The sequence below is a fragment of the Lolium perenne genome, chromosome 2 (assembly GCF_019359855.2).
Source record: "Lolium perenne isolate Kyuss_39 chromosome 2, Kyuss_2.0, whole genome shotgun sequence".
NCBI classification, from domain to species: Eukaryota; Viridiplantae; Streptophyta; class Magnoliopsida; order Poales; family Poaceae; genus Lolium; species Lolium perenne.
Window position 1 is genome coordinate 163,440,001 of NC_067245.2, and position 16,480 is coordinate 163,456,480.

Here is a 16,480-nt window from a genome sequence, read left to right on the forward strand (position 1 = left end):
AACTTGAGGGTGGGGATCCCACTCTAATTCCCCACGGTAATGTGGTCTATGATGGGTTGCAGCTACCGGCGAAGGAGTTTGGTTCGATCCCGCATCGTTGTCGTGGTCGGGGTCCGTCCTTAAATGGTGTAAGTGGACCGACGAGGACCCAGGGTCGGGGTTTGCAACAAAGGGTGGGTGTGCGAGGTAGCGGAGGAATATGATTGGCTATGACCTTATACCGGGCCTCACACCATAGGAAGTGTGGACGAGAACATGACTCGGTTGGCACCAAGGTTAAGATCTCTTATGGGTAAAGCAACACACCTCTACAGAGTGTAAAGAACCGTGACCTGTCACTCCCTGTTCCGGGATATGGAACTGCGAACGCGGCCGGAAAGGAGCTCCATGAAGTTCTAGTAAACCGGTGAAGGCTGACGGACATAGTTCTTCTGAATAAAAGCAACCTTTTGAAGAAATGGTTATGAAAACCTGCATTGGTATTAGACTTTCTGGTCTAATGCCGTAGCTAGTGCATTAAACACCTCTTTCCTATAATGAACTTGTTGAGTACGCTCGTACTCATCCCACTCTTAAATCCCCTGCTTATGTATGGAGGCATCGAAGGAGGATCTACAGTGCAACTCAAAGGCCGAGGAGTCAACAACTACTTCAAGAGACAGGACCCTATCAGAGGAGTCAGATACCACATCCAACAAGGAGAAAACCTAGTTTAGCCATAGAAGGGAACTAGCTTTCTAAACCTAGCTCCTATTTAGCTAGAATCTATTCTTAGCCTCTATAGCTAGTTAAACACTCTACAAATAGAGTTCGTGATAGGACTAGACTACGAGTCGTTCTTCTGGAGTTTATTTGCAGATTTACCTCATTGTAAAGTAGGAGGCTGTGCTGATCTTTTGTAAAGAGTCTGTGTTGTAATTCTATAGACATGCCTTGGAACCGCATATGTTTCTGTTGTACCACTCTGAGCGATATAATACTAGTGGAACGGTGTTTCATTGGTGTTATATCAGACTTGCATACTACACCATGCAGTGGTATGCCGGGTCACCACACACGGCTCCAGTCGGCTTCTCCTCAGCCGGCCTTTGCCACGGGCCAGCTGGCCTCGAGCCAACTGTTCCCAGTCCTTTGCCATACCCGGGGTATTCCCCCCGACATTAGCCCCTGAAGCTGGTGAGGTCGTGCGTAGAGAAGGACCTAGGCAGGTTTTTCATGGTCGTTCGTCGTTGATCACATGGATCTTGCTGAAAAGCATTTGAGCAGTCGAACGGGAAATTCCCTCTACCCGTTGCGTCCTTCTCCGGCTTGCATCGTCCGGCTGCTTCGAGCCGGATGCCGCTTCGGTTTTGCTTACTTTCTCGCACAAGTGTGGTAGATGTTTTCCGCCTTGGTTGATTAGGCGGCGGTTGTCCCTGAGGAGACGTGTCCAGCTGGAGCGGGGGACGCTCCGAATTTACCGCCGCCTCGGGGCACGGGTCGTGATTTGACCGGCTCTGACGAGATGCTCTGGGCCTAGCCCAGTGAGTGGTCACATCGCTACCTGCCGGGATCTTTTGTGGCTGGGTGCTGATGTGGCCCCGCCGGCTGCGAACAATTACATGTAACGCATGCCTTTAGTGGGGATCATGGGCGCAGTTAATCCCACGTTGCTGCCCACGTCCCCCACTCGTCGGCGACTATATATAGATCCAGGGGAGGCACCGAGGCGCTCCCCTGCCCACTCTTCTTCTCTTCTTCTTCCTCGCTTACTTGAGTCTACACACGGTTGCAAGCATGACCTTACTTGGAGGTATTGAAGACCCGATATAGAAAGGTATATCGGATGACCACGATTGTTTGCAGAAAAACATCGGCAGAAGAAACACATTCGAGTAGTACAACTTGAGTCTACACACGGTTGCAAGCATTCGTGCCTAGACTAGGGGCTACTCCCATTGGGAGCGCTGAACGCGCACCCGATATAAAAGGCGTTGCTATTACAAGGGAGTCAAGAGTTTTTGGCAATTGTAAACATTCGACAAAAGACATTTTAGTCCCTACCCGAAGCTTCTTCGGCCAGTCACTCGGGGGCTACTGATGTGGGCATTACCCTTCAGGTAACTAGTATTGCGCTACCTCTTACGGCCCAACCAGGGGCCCATGAAGAACATCCATCGACCAAGGTGGGCCGTTATGTCGGTTCCAAGGAAGGAGTCTTGGAGATCAAGGCAAGAAGATGAAGGAACAAGGAAAGTTTGCAAGTAGAACTCTTTGTAACTTAGTCGAACCCGGATAGAACTCTTGAGACCTGACACCCAATATAAGGGCCAGGAGAGGGTCTGCCGAGGGACACACAATCATTATAGCCATAACCACCGCAAGTCTAGAGCTAGGTCATCGTAGAACTTAGCCTCTCGAAGAGATCTTAGTCGAAGCCTTCGGCTACCCCATTGTAACCCAATAATTTCAGTAATCAAGATCAGACAGGCAGGACGTAAGGGTTTTACCTCATCGAGGGCCCCGAACCTGGGTAAATCGCTCTCCCCGCTTGTTTGATAACCGATGTCTCGTGTCAGCCTACAGGATTCCATATACCCTAAGCCCCAAACGGAGGGCATTGCCGGGGAGTACCCTCGACACCCGCTCTAGTGCCTTTGCACCCGATCGTCCTATTGCTACTCCCCTCATTCAGAAGCAAGTGAAGAAACTCAACTGGTTCCAGCGCAATGTTCTTTGTATGAACATTGAGATTCATAAGGAGAACTTTGAGGCCAGCCGTCAGCACGCAGAGATACATCATACTCAGGCGGTTATTCTACACAAGCTCAGTGGTGAGCAAGGGCCTCCTCCTCAGCCTCCTGTTCACGCCGCCTACAGCGGGTGGCACTCTTCTCAGGTTCAGTGGTCTGACATCGAGCAGGGTCTTCAGATGAGCAACATCTCTCGCGACTCTCCACCAGCTGCTGATAGTGCTGAAGATTATGAGTCCAAGTCGGGCTCCGAGTGATCTCCATGGGACGAGTAGCATCGCGCTTTTCCCCTTTTTTGGCGTTTCAATGCCAAAGGGGGAGAAGTGTTCTATTTAGGTATCCTACGGGATTTGCATGGGTAGGGCACAAGCATATGTGTTTACCATTCCTTTATTGCTTGTGTCCTCTGAATGTTCGAGGACGTCGCCTAGAGGGGGGGTGAATAGGCGGTGTAGCAAGTTTTAGCCTTTTCCAATTTTAGCGCAACGGAAGGTAAATGTGATAGCTTTGGCAAAGGTGATGTTCCTACAATGAAGCTAGAGCATGTGCAACAAGTAAAGGAATCAACAAGATAGTAAGAGTAAGGTGCGAGATAACCGGAGGGCGCGGAGGCGAGTCGAGGTTTGTTTACCGCAGTTCCTTCCACAACAGGAAGTACGTCTGCGTTGAGGAGGTGCTAGTCTCACACAAGAGACTAGACAGCCACACCACGAAGGAAGGCCTCACCTTCTTCCTCGAGAGAGCTCCAGAAGGTGCTCTCCCTCTTCCACTAAGGCACCGGTCGAGGCGGTGATTCCTTCACAAGGTTGGGGCGAGCTCCACACACACAAGGATGCTCCCAACACCCTATGGAGCTAGTACATCACCAAGCTAGCCTCCATAGCTGCACATCTCCAATGCTCCATCATAGGAACCCATCCAATGCTCCACACAAGGAACCCTTCCAATGCTCCACCAAAGGAACGCTACCAATGCCCCACGGAGGAACCCGTCCAATGCCCCACAAAGGAACCCTTCCAATGCTCCACAAGAGGAACTCTTCCAATGCTCCACTAAGGAACCCTATCACCAAGATCCACTAAGGAAGAACACACACACCCTACGAGATCGGAACCCCGGAGAGAGCACAACCCATGCACCTAATGCAATGGCTAAGAACACCACTAGGATGCCCAAGTTCTTCTCTCCCAAATTCCAACAAAGCTAGAAGAAGCAATTGGGGGAATAAGGGAGGAAGAACAAAGGAGGAGAAACACCAAGAAACTCCAAGATCTAGATCTAGCAAGATCCTCTCACTTAGAGGAGGATTCAATTGGTGAAGCTCTAGATCTAGATCTCCTCTCTCCTTTCCCCCCAAAAATATGCAACAAATAGTGGGGGGTCAAGAGGAGGAAGAACAAAGGAGGAGAAACACCAAGAAACTCCAAGATCTAGATCTAGCAAGATCCTCTCACTTAGAGGAGGATTCAATTGGTGAAGCTCTAGATCTAGATCTCCTCTCTCCTTTCCCCCAAAAATATGCAACAAATAGTGGGGGGATCAAGAGGAGGAAGAAAGAACCCAAGGTCAACAATGGAGGAGAGAGAGTGGAGGTGCAGGGTTGGTTGGGTCGGAGGTGTAAGAGAGATATATATAGGGGACCCAGAAATATAGCTGTTGGGGCTGAAAAACGGTCAGATCCGCGCCCAAAGCGGTACTACCGCTTGTTGAAGCGGTACTACCGCTCGCGCGCGAACTGCGCAGAAAACGGTCAGAAATCGGCCCAAATCGGCCCAAAGTGGTACCACAAGCGGTACTACCGCTCGAGCGGTAGTACCGGGTCGGTACCGGGTCAATACCGGACCAGATGCATTGTCTCGTAGAGACCAAACCGGTACCTGACCGGTACTACCGCCCGTCCCCTTTTTTTCTTTAAACTGTGATACGAAAACGGCAATATCTCGGGCTTGGAAACTCCGATTGAGGTGAAACCAATTTTGCCGGAAAGAGGATGACGAGAGATACCACTACACAAGGTGAAAACATGCAAAAGAGTGAGTGATGATTTTCTCATGGTCATAGAGGTGTAACCTCTCAATATGGTATATCGGGAAAATCATCACCCTTGCACATGCAATCATGCAATGCATCCGGAATCCGTTTCCGATGAGCTAGAGCTTGTCATGAGAATGAACACAAGCTCTAACTCATCTCATGGATAAGAACCAAGAAGAACTAAGAAACATGCAAAAGAGTGAGTGATGATTTTCTCATGGTCATAGAGGTGTAACCTCTCAATATGGTATATCGGGAAAATCATCACCCTTGCACATGCAACATGCAATGCATCCGGAATCCGTTTCCGATGAGCTAGAGCTTGTCATGAGAATGAACACAAGCTCTAACTTATCTCATGGATAAGAACCAAGAAGAACTAAGAAACACGATGCAATGCATGCAAGGTTTGAGCTCTCTCCGATGATGCGAATCACTATCCTATCGAGCACAAACCTAGTCCTTGCACATTCTTCTTGAATCGGCAAGCTCCGTCTTCATACCCTTCATGATTGTCCATGCCACCGTCTTCCTTCAACTTATACGCACGCCATCGTCTTCATTCATCTTCAACGCCGTCTTCTCTCTTCATCTTCAACACCGTCTTTGTCTCTCTTCGACACCATCTTCATCATTGTACTCCGTCTTCTCCATCTTACAACCTTGAGTCCAACATGACTATGGACTTGACCTAAGATTGATTCTCAATGCAACCATAAGTCCATAGGGATTGTCATCAATTACCAAAACCACACATGGGGTAAAGGACTTGTTCTTACATCCTCTTTCTTATCATTTGTTTGAACTATTTGGCTTGGTTTGGTTGTTTTAAAACTATGTTCTTTGTGTGGTTGTGAGACATATTGTTAAGGATTTCAGAAATCGTTATGGGAATTCTATAAGTTGAGACCAAGTTTTATGATATGGTGTGTTATTTAAAATGTCCGGTATTATATCTCTCCATATTGGTATGACCTCTATCACTTTGTCTCAACAATATATGACTATGTCTCTTGTTTAGCTCATGTTGGATATCTTTTGTGTTGAGGCACCTCGCACCTATATGTTGTGCATTTGTGTTCAAATGCAAATTACTTATATGCACACATGTAGGGGGAGTGCCTCTATCTTTTGCCAACATGTCGTTCATTCTAGTAGTTTTATTACAAATCCGTATATTTTCATCAAACACCAAAAAGGGGGAGATTGAAAGAACATCTCTCAGTTTATAGTTTTGAATGTTTGATGACAATATATGTGATACACTAATGTGTGTTGAGATAGTGCAGAATATATATATATATATATATATGTGGTTGAATTTGAGTGGAGAAACATGAGAAAAGGAAGCAGGAAAATATTACCAGGCCGGATAATCCGGGGCTGGATATTTGCAAAATATCTGGCCCCTGAAAAATGGCTAAGGATTTTTCGGCGAGGCTCTCAGTACTCCCCTGGATCCAGGCCGAATATTTGGCTGGACTTTTCCAGAGGGCCGGATAATCTGGGGTGGCCGGATGATCCGGCCCTTACTTAGGCCGGATTATCCGCCCCCAAATCTCCTCCAATGGCTCCATTTCGGAGGGGGTATATATACCCCCTTCTTCCTCTTCCTCAAGCTGCTCAAATCCTGCCAAGTTCATCCACCATTAGAGCCACCTCAAGAAACACAAGAATCGCAAGATCTCCTCCTCCAACCATCCAAAACTCTTGATCTTTGGAGAATCGAAGGAGAAGACCCCGATCTACATCTTCACCGAAGCGATTTGCATTTTCCCCTCATATGCTTGAGGGCCCCTTTGCTAGTGTTCCTCTTTGGAAACCCTAGTTTTTTGTGGTTGATTTGTTCTTGTTGTTGTTGTGTTGTTACAGATATTGGGAGCCTCCAATTCGGTTGTGGATGTGTGCCCCTAGGACCTTGTAAAGACACGATTTCCGCCTCGAGGAAATCCCTTAGTGGAAGTGGGCTAGGACTTTATGGCGTTGCCCACAGGAGACCTGAGTGAAGCCTTGGTGGCGTTGGTTTGGCCTTCATGGCGACCACACTCCTCCAAACGTAGATGTACCTCCCCTCAAAAGGAAGGAACTACGGGAATCATCTCTATGTCTCCACGTGCTCCACTCTCGGTTACCTCTATCCTTATTATCTCCCCTTACCTTTGTGTCAAGCCTAAATTGAAAAAGAACTAAAAATTGGTTAGCACCTATTCACCCCCTCTAGGTGTGGCATACGATCCTTTCACTCGTGTCAGCCGTCCGCCGCCGCCTCCACCATCTCCGCGCCCTCTGCCTTCTTCGCCGCCCCTTCGGCCGCGACATGGATCGCCTCGTTGTCGGCGACCCACCGCGCATCCTGCCGCTCCTCCTCCGTTCGCGGGAACCTGGCGCGGGCGGCGAGGGAGAGCTTGCTCCACGTGGTGTGCAGGGTGCACGGCATGGCGATGGAGGAGGAGAGGGCGCCGAAGAAGGTAGAGGGGGAGAGGACGGCGGAGCGGGTGAGGTCTGTGATACGTCTCCAACGTATCTATAATTTCCGATGTTCCATGCTTGTTTTATGACAATACCTACATGTTTTGTTCACACTTTATGATGATTTTATGCGTTTTACGGAACTAACCTATTGACGAGATGCCGAAGTGCCAGTTCCTGTTTTCTGCTGTTTTTGGTTCCAGAAATCCTAGTAAGGAAATATTCTCGGAATTGGACGAAATCAACGCCCAGAATCTTAAAATTCCACGAAGCTTCCAGAACACCTGAGAGGGACCAGAGGAGGGCCACCACACAGGGTGGTGGCGCGGCCCAAGGGGGGCGCGCCCCCCTATTGTGTGGAGCCACCGCAGCCCTTCCGACTCCGACTCTTCGCCTATAAGAAGCCCCCTGACCTAAATCTTCGATAGGAATAAGCCACGGTACGAGAAACCTTCCAGAGCCGCCGCCATCGCGAAGCCAAGATTTGGGGGACAGGAGTCTCTGTTCCGGCACGCCGCCGGGACGGGGAAGTGCCCCCGGAAGGCATCTCCATCGACATCACCGCCATCTTCATCACCGCTGCTATCTCCCATGAGGAGGGAGTAGTTCTCCCTCGAGGCTAAGGGCTGTACCGGTAGCTATGTGGTTAATCTCTCTCCTATGTACTTCAATACAATGATCTCATGAGCTGCCTTACATGATTGAGATTCAAATGAGTTTTGTATCACTATTAATCTATGTTCTACTCTAGTGATGTTATTAAAGTACTCTATTCCTCCTCCATGATGTAATGGTGACAGTGTGTGCATCATGTAGTACTTGGCGTAGTTTATGATTGTGATCTCTTGTAGATTATGAAGTTAACTATTACTATGATGGTATTGATGTGATCTATTCCTCCTTTCATATTATGATGGTGACAGTGTGCATGCTATGTTAGTACTTGGTATAAATGCGTTGGTCTATCATGCACTCTAAGGTTATTTAAATATGAACATCGAATGTTGTGGAGCTTGTTAACTCCGGCATTGAGGTGCTCTTGTAGCCCTACACAATTAGTGGTGTTCATCATTCAACAAGAGAGTGTAGAGTGGTTTTATTATGTGATCAATGTTGAGAGTGTACACTAGTGAAAGTATGATCCCTAGGCCTTGTTTCCAAATACTGCAATCATCGCTTGTTTACTGTTCTACTGCATCTGTACTTCCTGCAATATTCCCACGTCAACTGCATGCCAGCAAGCATTTTCTGGCGCTGTTGTCACTGTTTGTTTACTGTTCCACTGCATGTTTACTCGCTGCCATATTTTATTCAGATTGCTATTACCACTCATATATATCCATATTACTTGTATTTTACTATCTCTTCGCCGAACTAGTGCACCTATACATCTGACAAGTGTATTAGGTGTGTTGGGGACACAAGAGACTTCTTGCATTGTGATCGCAGGGTTGCTTGAGAGGGATATCTTTGACCTCTTCCTCCCTGAGTTCGATAAACCTTGGGTGATTCACTTAAGGGAAACTTGCTGCTGTTCTACAAACCTCTGCTCTTGGAGGCCCAACACTGTCTACAGGAAAAGAAGCGTGAGTAGACATCAAGCTATTTTCTGGCACCGTTGCCGGGGAGGAAAGGTCAAAGGCACTCACACGCTGGTCCCAGGTAACTAAGTTATTATCTGGTGCCGTTGTAAGTGCTCGAAGCTATTTCCTTTAGATCCTGCAATTGCATCTTTTTGTTTCTTGTTTTTATTTCACTAGTTAGGCATAATGGAAAGCAACATGGAGCTTTTTAATCTATTTCCTGAGTTAAGACATGGATGGTTTGATGCGAAAATTAAAAAACCTATGGAACATATTAGTATGAACGCTTTGAACACCATTGTTGCTAATGATATGGAAAATTCTAAGCTTGGGGAAGCTGGTTTTGATGAGCATGATATTTTTTGTCCCCCAAGCATGGAGGAGAAAATTTACTTTGATGATACTTTGCCTCCTATTTATGATGATTATAATGATAGTGGTCTTTTGGTGCCGCCTACTATGGAGAGTAAATTTTATTATGATTATACTATGCCTCCTACACTTGATGAGAATAATAATGATAGCTACTTTGTTGAATTTGCTCCCACTACAATTAATAAGAATGACTATGCTTATGTGGAGAGTAATAATTTTGTGCATGAGACTCGTGATAAGAATGCTTCATGTGATAGTTATATTGTTGAGTCTGCTCATGATACTACTGAAAGTTATTATGAGAGAGGGAAACATGGTTGTATGCATCTTAAGAATATTAAGTTTCCCCTCTTTATGTTGAGAATCTTGAAGTTACTTGTGTTTTATCTTCCTATGCTTGTTGCATTATGCTTAAATGACTTGTTTATTTACAAGATTCCTTTTCATAGGAAGTGGGTTAGACTTAATTTTTTTTTGAATTCGCTTCTTGATGCTCTCTTTTGCATCAACTCTTATTTCTTGGGAGTGCATCATTAAAATTACTGAGCCCATCTTAATGGCTATAAAGAAAGCACTTCTTGGGAGATAACCCATGTGTTTATTTTACTACAGTAATTTTGTTTTATATTTGTGTCTTGGAAGTTGTTATTACTGTAGCAACCTCTCTTTATCTTGTTTCATTGCATTGTTGTGCCAAGTAAAGTCTTTGATAGTAGGGTTGATACTAGATTTGGATTACTGCGCAGAAACAGATTTCTGTCTGTCACAAATTTAGGCAGGGTTCTCTATAGGTAACTCAGAAAAATCTGCCAATTTACGTGAGTGATCCTCAGATATGTACGCAACTTTCATTCAATTTGAGCATTTTCATCTGAGCAAGTCCAGTGCCTCTAAAAAATTCATCTTTACGGACTATTCTGTTTTGACAGATTCTGTCTTTTATTTCACATTGCCTCTTTTGCTGTGTTGGATGGATTTCTTTGTTCCATTAACTTTCAGTAGCTTTGTGCAATGTCCAGAAGTGTTAAGAATGATTGTGTCACCTCTGAACATGTGAGTTTTTGATTATGCACTAACCCTCTAATGAATTTGTTTCGAGTTTGGTGTGGAGGAAGTTTTCAAGGGTCAAGAGAGAAGGATGATATATGATCAAGAAGAGTGAAAAGTCTAAGCTTGGGGATGCCCCCGTGGTTCATCCCTGCATATTTCAAGAAGACTCAAGCGTCTAATCTTGGGGATGCCCAAGGCATCCCCTTCTTCATCAACAATTTATCAGGTTTCTTCTATTGAAACTATATTTTTATTCCATCACATCTCATGTACTTTACTTGGAGCGTCTGTTTGTTTTATTTTTGTTTTGTTTGAATAAATTCATGCTTGTGTGGGAGAGAGACACGCTCCGCTGGTTCATATGAACACATGTGTTCTTAGCTTTTAATGTTCATGGCGAAGGTTGAAACTGCTTCGTTAATTGTTATATGGTTGGAAACAGAAAATGCTACATGTGGTAATTGGTATGATGTCTTGAATAACTTGATACTTGGCAATTGTTGTGCTCATATAGATCATGTTTAAGCTCTTGCATCATATACTTTGCACCTATTAGTGAAGAAATACATAGAGCTTGCTAAAATTTGGTTTGCATGATTGGTCTCTCTAAGGTCTAGATATTTTCTGGTGAGGTGTTTGAACAACAAGGAAGACAGTGTAGAGTCTTATAATGCTTGCAGTATGTTTTTATGTGAGTTTTGCTGTACCGGTTCATACTTGTGTTTGTTTCAAATAACCTTGCTAGCCTAAGCCTTGTATTGAGAGGGAATACTTCTCGTGCATCCAAATCCTTGAGCCAATAACTATGCCACTTGTGTCCACCATACCTACCTACTACATGGTTTTTCTCTGCCATTCCAAAGTAAATTGCTTGAGTGCTACCTTTAAATTTCTATCCTTTGTCTTTGCAATATATAGCTCATGGGACAAATAGCCTAAAAACTTTTGTGGTATTGAATATGTACTTATGTATCTTATTTCTTATTAAGTTGCTTGTTGAGCGATAACCATGTTCCTGGGGACGCCATCAACTACCCTTTGTTGAATATCATGTGAGTTGCTATGCATGTTCGTCTTGTCTGAAGTAAGGGTGATTTATCATGAGTTGAATGGTTTGAGTATGCATATTGTTAGAGAAGAACATTGGGCCGCTAACTAAAGCCATGAACCATGGTGGAAGTTTCAGTTTTGGACAACAATCCTCAATCTCTTATGCGAATATTATCTATTGTTGAATGCTTATGCATTAAAGAGGAGTCCATTATCTGTTGTCTATGTTGTCCCGGTATGGATGTCTAAGTTGAGAATAATCAAAAGCGAGAAATCCAATGCGAGCTTTCTCCTTAGACCTTTGTACAGGCGGCATAGAGGTACCCCTTTGTGATACTTGGTTAAAACATATGTGTTGCGATGATAATCCATGTAAATCCGAGCTAATTAGGACAAGGTGCGGGCACTATTGGTAATCTATGCATGAGGCCTGCAACTTGTAGGATATAATTTACATAATGCATATGCTTTATTACTACCATTGACAAAAAAATTCTTGTTTTCAAAATAAAAGCTCTAGCACAAATATAGCAATCAATGCTTCCCTCTGCGAAGGGCCATTCTTCTACTCAGTTTACCTACTTCCTTCCATCTCAAGAAGCAAACACTTGTGTTAACTGTGCATTGATTCCTACATACTTGCTTATTGCACTTATTATATTACTTTATGTTGACAATATCCATGAGATATACATGTTACAAGTTGAAAGCAACCGCTGAAACTTAATCTTCCTTTGTGTTGCTTCAATGCCTTTACTTTGAGTTTATTGCTTTATGAGTTAACTCTTATGCAAGACTTATTGATGCTTGTCTTGAAAGTACTATTCATGAAAAGTCTTTGCTATATGATTCAGTTGTTTAAACATTGTCTTCACCATTGCTTTGAATCGCTGCATTCATCTCATATGCTTTACAATAGTATGATCAAGATTATGTTGGTAGCATGTCACTTCAGAAATTATTCTTTTATCGTTTACCTACTCGAGGACGAGTAGGAACTAAGCTTGGGGATGCTGATACGTCTCCAACATATCTATAATTTCTGATGTTCCATGCTTGTTTTATGACAATACCTACATGTTTTGTTCACACTTTATGATGATTTTATGTGTTTTCCGGAACTAACCTATTGACGAGATGCCGAAGTGCCAGTTCCTGTTTTCTGCTGTTTTTGGTTTCAGAAATCCTAGTAAGGAAATATTCTCGGAATTGGACGAAATCAACGCCCAGAATCTTAAAATTCCACGAAGCTTCCAGAACACCCGAGAGGGACCAGAGGAGGGCCACCACACATGGTGGCGGCGCGGCCCAAGGGGGGCGCGCCCCCCTATTGTGTGGAGCCATCGCAGCCCTTCCGACTCCGACTCTTCGCCTATAAGAAGCCCCCTGACCTAAATCTTCGATAGGAATAAGCCACGGTACGAGAAACCTTCCAGAGCCGCCGCCATCGCGAAGCCAAGATCTGGGGGACAGGAGTCTCTGTTCCGGCACGCCGCCGGGACGGGGAAGTGCCCCCGGAAGGCATCTCCATCGACATCACCGCCATCTTCATCACCGCTGCTGTCTCCCATGAGGAGGGAGTAGTTCTCCCTCGAGGCTAAGGGCTGTACCGGTAGCTATGTGGTTAATCTCTCTCCTATGTACTTCAATACAATGATCTCATGAGCTGCCTTACATGATTGAGATTCAAATAAGTTTTGTATCACTATTAATCTATGTTCTACTCTAGTGATGTTATTAAAGTACTCTATTCCTCCTCCATGATGTAATGGTGACAGTGTGTGCATCATGTAGTACTTGGCGTAGTTTATGATTGTGATCTCTTGTAGATTATGAAGTTAACTATTACTATGATGGTATTGATGTGATCTATTCCTCCTTTCATAGTATGATGGTGACAGTGTGCATGCTATGTTAGTACTTGGTATAATTGCGTTGGTCTATCATGCACTCTAAGGTTATTTAAATATGAACATCGAATGTTGTGGAGCTTGTTAACTCCGGCATTGAGGTGCTCTTGTAGCCCTACACAATTAGTGGTGTTCATCATCCAACAAGAGAGTGTAGAGTGGTTTTATTATGTGATCAATATTGAGAGTGTCCACTAGTGAAAGTATGATCCCTAGGCCTTGTTTCCAAATACTGCAATCATCGCTTGTTTACTGTTCTACTGCATCTGTACTTCCTGCAATATTCCCACGTCAACTGCACGCCAGCAAGCATTTTCTGGCGCCGTTGTCACTGTTTGTTTATTGTTCCACTGCATGTTTACTCGCTGCCATATTTTATTCAGATTGCTATTACCACTCATATACATCCATATTACTTGTATTTTACTATCTCTTCGCCGAACTAGTGCACCTATACATCTGACAAGTGTATTAGGTGTGTTGGGGACACAAGAGACTTCTTGCATTGTGATCGCAGGGTTGTTTGAGAGGGATATCTTTGACCTCTTCCTCCCTGAGTTCGATAAACCTTGGGTGATTCACTTAAGGGAAACTTGCTGCTGTTCTACAAACCTCTGCTCTTGGAGGCCCAACACTGTCTACAGGAAAAGAAGCGTGAGTAGACATCAGTCTGCAAGGCCGCACACGCCGTCTTTTATAGCCGGCGGCCTTGGCGGGAAACTTGGGCGCGAGCGCGCACCCTTGGCCTTTTCACGCGTGGGGGAACTTTCCCGCGTGTTCTCCCGCCCGCCATTGTTGTCCCGTCGAGGCCTGCCATGGCGCAACGCCGCTCGGGGAAGACGAACCACGTGGCAGATTTTTAGATCGCCGCGTTAGCCGTAGCGTGCGACCCAAATGGACACGCGAACGCGGGCGCTGTCCGCGTGTCCGCGTGACCACCCGAAGAGCCTAAAATAGACAGTCCAACTCGTCCGTTTGGGTTACCGCGATGGAGATGCCCTATGCGGGCTGGTTGAGGTCTGGAAATGCAGTCGAGCTAATACGGAGTAGTATATGGATTTTTGTACTGTATCGAGGAGCAGAGGAGGTACCATTTTTTGCTACTCGATGCCTAGAGGAGCAACGCTATGAGGGCATCTCCAGCGGGCCGACGTATTTCGGACGTCCGAAATGTCCGTTTGCATCGGCCCGCGGATGCCATGTGGCCCCGGGCGACCGTTTGCGTCGGGGTACCTCCAACGGTGCGGACGCTTTTTTTTGCGGGGACAGCGTCAAGCTCGCTAATGGCGTTTTACGTCCCGTCGAGGACTGCCGTCGGCGATTAACTGTTCCCGCGCGATGACGATCGTTCCCGCGCGTGCCCAATACACTGGCAAGTTTCGCCGGCGTTTCGCGCGCGCGGGAAACGACCTGCGCGCCAACGCTGTTTCCCGCCCCGCCGTGGCTATATATGGTGGACACCGGCGGGGGCGACAGGCACACCTCAAGCTAAACCCTACCATCCATCCATGGCCGGGCAGAACCTTAGTTGGGAGGACGTTGTTCAGATGTGCCGCCACCACCACTCGGAGGAGGAGGAGGTAGTCGCCGCCATCGTTGAGGCCCAGCAGCTGGACCTGGAGGCGGAGGCGGTGGAGGCGGAGGTTGCGGAGGCGGCAGAGCGCGCCGAAGGGCGCCTCGCAGCAACCAGGGCGGAGCTCGCCAACGCCATGGCCGAGCTCGCCGACGCCAGGGCGGAGCTCGCGGAGGCGCCGGCGGCCTCCGGCGGCCCCACCAGCGGACGCCGTCATCCACGACATCGCGGATGACGACGCCCCCGTCCCCGGCCGCTTCGACTGCGCCGGCGACCAGCTCGTTCTGGTCGCGTCCTTCGAGACCCTCGCTGGGGACGCCCAGCGTCGCCAAGCGCGGTTGGCGGAGGAGGAAGCCAACAGCTATGCGATCGCCATGGCTGGGGGGGTACTGTGCTCCGACCTGGACTCGCAACAGCGGAGGGGCCCTTCTCCCGCGCGGGTCGAGCGGGAGAACCGGGAGCTGTCTGTCGCCATCGGCGCCAGGGACGAAGCGGTGGTGGAGGCGGCTAGGGACAGGGCATGCTTCGTCGCCCAGCTGGCGGGGTTGCAGGTGGCGGCCCAGGCGAAGGAGGAGGCGGCGGTGGTGGCCCAAGCGGCGGCGGAGGAGGCGGCGGCCCTGGCGACGATGGAGTAGGCCAACTCTATGGCCAGGACACTCCTGTGGGACTCCTCTCTGGCTGAGTCCCTCGAACGCCGCAGGCGGGAGGGGGTGACCAATCTGCGGTGTGCCTGGCGTGCGGAGTGCGCGAAGCGCTCGCGCTTCGACGACGGCGTGGCCCCTCCGGCGGACAGTAGTAGGCCGCGCGACTGCGAGTAACCGAGGCCGGTGTAGGCCGCGCGACGGCGAGTAGATATGGCCGTTGTAGTTTTGGTTAACTCGACTAACCATCTCTGTAAAGATGGTCCTTTTGATCAATCGATAGTAATGAAAAAATCTTTTGCTTACCTACTCACTGCCGACCGGGCCCAGATGCACCCAACGTGGACACTTTCCGCGACCGCGGAGCATCCGCGGAGACCCAAACCTGGCACATATTTGGGCCAGGATTGCGTCTCCGCGGATGGCCCGGATACTTTGCGTCGCTCCGCTGGAGCAGGGTCTAGACGCATTTCCGGTCATGACGGACGAAAACGGTCGCTTAGCGTCTGTTTGGTCGCACCGCTGGAGATACCCTGATTGGCCGGGCCCGCACGTTGGTCGTGTCAACCGCACCGCTGCCCTCCAGCTTGGACTGCGCCCATTGGCGGGTCCCCCAGTGCACGTCCCGCATCGCATACAATGACAGCTGGGGTCTGAAGAACCGCCCGTGAGGTTCGGCGCAGGTGGGGCCAGTGACAGCCGCCGTTTGCACTGGCACTGGCAGGTTGGCTGCCGACCCGACGCGGTGTTCCAGCTGCAACTGCAAGGGCGAATTGAAAAGTGCAAAGCACTCCTGTCAGCCGCCGCAGGATAGAACCAAGAACAAAATACAGTATTTGGATAGTTTTGCTACGGCTACACGGGGCAGTGAACTCGCTTTCACTATGTTTTGTATCATTTTGCGGGAGAGTGAATTCGTTTTCATGGACATGAAAAGCACCGAATGTTTCAAAGGTCTTTTGGTGCTTCGTACAAATTCGAAACAGGAATCTATCGTCAACACAGACATGCTTTACTTTAGAAATGCAAGTGGACCCCACCAAAGTTTCATTTGTAATTTATA